General features: G+C 29.5%; 1 long non-coding RNA gene across 1 annotated transcript; it reads right to left on the bottom strand.

Annotated features, from left to right (window-relative positions):
• Positions 1–5,705: 5,705 nt before the first annotated feature.
• On the bottom strand, positions 5,706–6,807 carry LOC145038298 (uncharacterized). Its single transcript, XR_013679299.1, has 2 exons — positions 6,429–6,807; positions 5,706–6,017 (listed from the first exon to the last, which is right to left on the bottom strand). It is a non-coding gene; the product is annotated as an uncharacterized LOC145038298 (long non-coding RNA).
• Between the last annotated feature and the right edge of the window lie 619 nt (positions 6,808–7,426).

Below are 7,426 nucleotides of genomic sequence, written 5' to 3'. Positions count from 1 at the left end.
TTTGATTACCTATTTTACACCAATGTGATCTGAAATGGCTCAAATTGTCTAACCATACATGCGAGAAGTTCTTGGAAATATAAAGGCGGAATTTCCTTGTAGATTAAAGTGAAATAAATAGAAGATTTACCATAAAGATTTTCAATTAATGGAAAAAATAAAGGAATATTAAGCAAAATAATGAGTGGATATATTGGTAGATGTAGAACCATACCTTTGAGCACTTTGGTTCTTTTAAAATTGCTTTCTAAATGAAGAATGAAAAACTCACATAAGAAAAATCATAACAATAAAAAGGGGTTGATTTCAAAAAATATAAATCCTAAGAAGTTTAAAGCTTAAAGAAGTCAAGAATAAAGTACTTTAAAGCATGTATTCAGGTGTGTTCATAGAGAGACAACAAAAACTTAAAATATGGTAGTTTTCCCAAAATGCCCTTGTACAAGTTTTTAAAAACACATTCTATTATGATATATATGGAAAATATTGGAAGTTTATTTGATATAAAAACTGAAGAATGATACATACCTAAAGCGACCTCTATTGTGCGAAAGTGGCGTCAGAGGTGTGGGGGTAACAACGAAGATGCGAAGGTATGGGGGGATGGTGCCAAAGATGTAATTATGGATAGCCGATATGGAGAAGTGAAGCAACGGAGGTTTGAGAATCAAGAAAGAATAATGGGAGAAAGATTAAAAGGCATGTGAAAGAGACGAGGGTTTTTGGCACAAGGCGGGGTTTTTAGTTTTTGAGAATTTCATTTCCCCCCTTAGGTATTAAGGATGGAATGCGCGTTCCAATAAAATTTATAAAACGACATCATTAGACGACATACATTTTATTATAGGTGCCCTCCGCATTTTCATTTTTTTGTTTAGACACTAATTTTAGGGCACACAAAAACGCGTGTCCTAAATCCTTTAAATTTTGGAGAGAGATGACATTATTTTTAGGACACGCACTTTTGCGTATCATAAATCATTGCGTGTCATGGTTTGCACATCATTAAAGGCCATTATTCTAGTAGTGGGAGTTCGTAGATATAAAGATCACTGAGAATGAAATCCATATGTAGGAGTTATGTGTTCTGCAACGATCATTAACAAGTTAAGCCTATCAAAAGTATAAATTTTTAATAGATGGAGAATTAGTTGTTGGGATCTAAAGGAAATTTGTAAATCTTGTCAAGAGATTTTCGGCAATATAAAGAACGTTGAAAATGGAGCTCGTATGAAGAAGTTACGTCCCTTCGAATATCTGGAAAACCGGACATGCGAAGTACCTGGCGTAGACCTATGATGTGGTGGCACCATAGTGTGCCACATGGTAAGCCAACTCTTCAACTCCCCCAAGAGACGCGATGATGTGGCAAGCTATAGACACAATATGTTGAACCATAATTTTGGGACACGTGGCTTGCTTCTAGAAGGGATGAGAAGGACAACTCAGGCATCGACACATGGCAAAAGGGGGAGTGGAGCCAGCCAGGCCTAAGCGTCCAACACACCTCCAGGATCTGTGTGGCGTGCACCCCTAAGGTGTATAAATACCCTTCTAACTTTTCTTCATTTCTCACCCATTTCACTTCATTCTCTCTACCATCTCTATAATTCTTTAAGGTCCAACTTTCCATTAGTTTTAGGATAGTTTAACAAGGTTCTAGAATTTCTAAGAGGCTGACAAGAAGAAAGCTTTCGGTATTGGGATTCTGTTAGTACAATTTCCCAATTTTCGCCTAAATATTTGTAAGTTAAGCTATACTCTCTCATTTTCAGTGTAACTTATATTTATAGTCATATGTCGTTATTATTGGCCTATAAATAAGGTTTATTAATAACTCCAAGTCAAAATGTTGATTAATCTATTTAAGGGAGATGTGTCTAGAATAGTTACATTGGTTTGGTTGTTAGATTCTAGAAAAGCTATATGTCAAAATGATCATGCCTCCCAACTACCATGTCTGACTGATCCTTACTTATAGATCTATCAATATTCACTTTGATTAGTGACAAATCTAGTCTTCTTTACCAGATTCCCTTAGAATATAGTAAATTATAGTATTATAGGTTAATACTTAATAGGCTCGGTGCCATCATCGGGATCGTCCGATTAGCTGTTGATCTTCCAAATAATTGATCGAGTGTGTTCTTCTCACTATATTATATACTCCAATATGTATCCTCTATATGTTTGTGTAATTAAATTTAATGATTTAAGATACATTTTCAAACTTTATTTTGTATGCCTTGTCCTGACATAATTGTTTGCTTCGAAATCTTATTTTATACTTTTATGACTCTCTTTATAGAGAAGCTCTATATTGCAACAAGCATAAATTTCTCCCAAAAACTTTATCGATGTTGATATGCGTTTTTTAACATATCGGTATTCTGCAGCATCATGCAGACGGTCAAAACCCTACTATATATTAATTTGCAAATTGAGTTTGAGAGAAGTTACTATTCATTAGCATTATTTATTCGAGAGCCAAAAAAAAACTAAAAACATCTTATATTACAAGAATTGATGCATAAAATATAAAATTCATATGCATAGTCTATTTAGAAATCGAGATTTTGATACTGGATATAGAAAAATCTCATATTTATAATTTTTCTCCTCAAATAATTTTGATCTAACAGCTTTTATCATTCATAATTTTAAAATTAAGTTATTGGTATTTTATAAATTACCATTTTAGTCTCATATTATATTTTAAAACTACGTTTATAGTCCCTTATTTAGTTATTATAGTTTTGTCTTTATTAATTTCTCTACTAATTATCATATGTAGTGTTATCCAAACAAGATGCATTTTCAGATCTTAATTTTTCTCACTTAATCTATATATAATTATTTGGATTGAGACTTTATTTTTATACTTTTTATTCGTTTTTCAGAAGTGTTCATTGCCGCTATGTGTTGGGTGATTAAATCCTAGTTTCACATAAAAATCAAATCCAAAATGAGACTGAAATATGTTTTAAAAATAATAGGAAATAGATGTCAAAAATAAGCGGCTAATAACTGGCAAGAAAACGAATCGAGGGACAGTGTTGCTGTCGGCCACACTTGCGAAGTAAGTTGCCGACAACATTGTGTTTGCCACAGTGTATAATCTAACCTCATTATGGTTTTAAAGATTTGGAATGAAGCAAGTCTATCAATCTTTACAAGTTATGTATAAGAGTACCGGTTTATAATCCGTGGAAACCACGGTTACAAAATTAATTAAATTTTCGTAGTAAAAATTTATAATTATTAATCAGTTATTTTAAATAAATTATTAATTAAAAGATATATTAAATTTTTAAAATTAGTTATATTAATATATAATTATAAAACTGAACGCTTTTATAAAAAGTTTAAAATCTATATTTAAAACTTTAATGTCATTAGTTGTGATGTGATCTAATATTAATAAAATATTATAATGATAAAAATAAAATAAATTATTATTCTATTAATATAACAAAGTATACAAAATGTACTGTTTTTAGTTTGTCAATAAAGAAAACTGTTTAAAATTATTACAATAGTCTTTTAAAAAACTAAGTAAAATAGAAAATAGTTAAAGCCATAATTACCTTTTTTTCTAATAAAAACTTAATTGGGTTCGCGTATATCAAAGTCATGAATTGAGCCCATTTAGTTATGCTAGTGACGCCATTACCCCGTGGCCTATCAAAAACATTTTTGTTAAAAGAAGAGGTTGGCAAACTTATCTTAGGGTGTGCTTGGTAAAAATAACTGTTAGCTGGAAACGGATAACGATTAGTTGGTAGCGTGTAACAGATAGCTGGTAGCAGGATGTTGTAGCTTTTATTTGGTATATGAATATTTGGCAAAAGCAGCTGAAAGCTTTTGAATTATATAAAATACATAACAAGACAATTGATTAAAAATAAATAAACATATAAAAATATTTTTAAGGGTAATTATGGAAATTAATTTCAAAAGCTCAATAGCGTTTTGTTAAACGCTAAATGAAGTAGCTTTTAGAATTGGAGCGTTTTGTTTAAACTAAAAGCTAAACGCTCGTACTTACAAACGAAACTTTTTGTTTAAACTGCATCGTTTTGTCAAAAGCTAAACGCTAGAAGCTTTCAAACGCTTCCAAAAGCCTCGTGCCAAACACGCCCTTAATATTGTCCGGATTGGTTTACAATCTCTTCGATTTTTTGTTATCATTTTTTTAAACCGCAAAAACATATATATATATATATATATATATATATATATATATATATATATATATATATATATATATATATATATATAACTTCTCATACTATTAATTTTGTCCACAATAAAACTAAATTTTATATTTTTTTTACATTATTTTTAAACTAATCATCATGACTCGCTTAATAATCAATCTTTGGCTACAAGCCTTTTTTTTTTTCATTAGGCATCTTCGTTTTTAGAAATCTTATGAAAGTCTTAATATTTTACTTTAATTTATAAAAAATTGTCTAAAAAATTGTTTACGAAAAAACATGAATTACCGATAATAATGATGATTTGGCTCATTTTTCTTGGTTTATCGGTTTTATTGCTGATCTAGTTCAATTAAAATTTTATTATTTTATCATAATTTACGAATAAGTCTCAAACTAAAATTAATTGATGATTTGACTATTTTCTCCATGTAACATATATTTTATGGATTTTATTATTGACAATACTTAATTATTAAATGAATTGATAAGATGAATAAGGTTGTTTATATAATGCTACATTTATCGTAAAACTTGTTATCCATCTCATCGTCTTATCTATGATTATATATCCAGGTCGGCAATAAAACTAGTAAAATATATGTTTCCAGGAAAAAGAAAAGACAGGAAATTAACTAATGAGATGAATATGTTGGGTTAGATAAGATTATATAGACATTTTGAAATTTTTTATAAACTTAAAAAATGATGAAGTCGTTATTAGTTTATGTAATTATTGCATTCTTTGTTTAATGCATTTTATATTCCAAGAAATATATAATATAACAAGATATCAAGTTTTATGGTAAGGATAGTATTATATAACTCAACATATTTATCTTATCAACTCATTTAATGACTATACGTCAAGGTTAATAATGAAACCGCTAAAATTTAAGTTATATGGAGAAAATGGTGAAAACATCTCATCAACTAATTTAATGACTAGGTGTCCAGATCGGCAATAAAACTGGTAAAATGTACGTTACATAAAAAAGGGTCAAATCTTCAATTAATTTTAGTTTATAACTTATTCGTATATGGCAAAATAATAAGACTTTGATGGAACCTTGTTAATAATAAAACTGGTAAATCGAGAAAAATATGTCAAATCATCAATTTTTCTGATATTTCATGTTTTTCGTAAGCAAATTTTAGTTTAACATTATTTTCTTAAATTAGGGTAAAATATTACAACTTTTCTAGAGATTTCTGGTTATTTATTGAACTTTATTTATCATTGTTTGGTTTGTCAATGCCTTTATCTTGTTCGGTAAGGCATTGTTTTGTACTTGAGAACATAATAAAACTATATAAAACAATATCAAACTCAAATAAAATAAATGTATAAGATTTTCTTTCAATCCGAAAAGATGAAACAAGTAAGGTATGGCTAAAATACCATACTCCTAGAATACTAACCAATTGAAGCCTTAAAACTAAAGGAAAAAAAGTACTTACATTTTGGTTCTATTAACAAAAGAATTATCTTTGAAATTTTATTTATTTTTATATTTTTATCACTTAACCACTAGAACCAGCTCTCTCTCTCTCTCTCTCATATTGGTTTATTCTTCAACCTCAAGAACACATACATACACATACCTACATAACTAAAGAACACACACATATACATACATACAAATATCAGAACACACATACATATACATACATAACTCTTTCACTTCTCTTACGCTTCAATGCTAAAAAAGCACCAAAATCACATCCCATCAGCACTTTGCTTGTTTTCAAGCTCCTCAAATTAAACTTCTGCTGCCAATCTCCTCAATTTAATATCTACAAAAGGCCTCGTTAAGAATAAAACATATATGTTTTTGGGTTTAGTTCTAGATTCCTTACAAAACAATGAAATCGATTTCACCCAACATTATGTAACTTTTGTAAAGGTTAATATGTTCTTTGTTTTTCTTTCTCAATTGTAACACCTCATCAATATTCAATTTGGATGTTACGACATTTGACCTTAAAAGAAAAGCTTCAAACTCTTGACTAATTGAAAGTCAAATCGACAAGCTCAAATAAATAGAAAAAATTTCAATGTAATTATGATGACGCTACAATATTATGTTAAAAGAGATATGAAACCCATTTTGTAGAATAAACATATCATTAAAAATTTGGAATCTAAAGCGATTGAAAAAAGATAAAAATTAGAATAAATTAGATGTAAAAGGAAGGAGTTCGTACCTAAGATTAAGAATGATTTTCCTCGATTGTTTTGATAAAAGAAGAAGTGAAGCGCTCAATGGTATCAACCATGAAATCGTCTTCCCCTCTTCCTTAATTTTTGTAACCGCCATTCCAGTCGGTGATAATCGTCCCACCGATGATGATTATGGGGAGAAAGGAGGTGAGCGAGAGGTTTTTTTTCCAGAAAGTGAAGAGACATTTAGGGAGGGGAAGGTTGGCCGGTACCATTTGAGTTTTCTAAAGTCAATGAGTTGCAAAATTGTGAGGTTAGATAGAGAATGAGAGAGGATAGCAAACATAGATGAGTCGAGGATGGAATCCCTGAATTCAGGGTGAAAGCGATGAACTTTTTCGTGGGTTGTTTCGAGAGATCGAGATTGATACACACAAACATATATATATATATATATATATATATATATATATATATATATATATATATATATATATATATATATATATATATATATATATATATATATATATATATATATATCTTCTCTACTAATAAAACAGTACTAGAAACGTCACCTGACATTCCCTTAGCCACTCACCCTTGCATTTTCCCGCTCAAAAATTATAAGTGAAGTTCCCACTTCGCCCTTCTATTCTCAAAAATAAAACTGTACACATCAGGAAACATAAATCGTCAATCAGTAAATATATAAATCAGGAAATTTCAAATTTAATTCGGTGGAATATTGAAGATCAAATCAATCCCAATAAATCAGGTAATCAATTTAAATTCCATTTTATATCAATCCCAAAAAATCAGGAAATCAGTTTAGGAAGAGATGATATATTTCAATACAATTTCAGAAGTCAATACGATTTTAAGGGTCACGTATTCATCATCAGGTCAGCAAAACTACATTGCTTTTTACCTTTTAGATGTTCTATTTCATCTACATTCTTAATCGATTTCATCACTTTTCCCTCTATTTTTTTACCTGTTATGTATAACAGTTTGATACATTGGTATTTCTTTATGTATA

Source organism: Lactuca saligna, chromosome 4, assembly GCF_052625555.1.
Source record: "Lactuca saligna cultivar CGN05327 chromosome 4, ASM5262555v1, whole genome shotgun sequence".
Classification (NCBI taxonomy): domain Eukaryota; kingdom Viridiplantae; phylum Streptophyta; class Magnoliopsida; order Asterales; family Asteraceae; genus Lactuca; species Lactuca saligna.
This window is presented reverse-complemented; position numbering and strand designations above follow the sequence as displayed.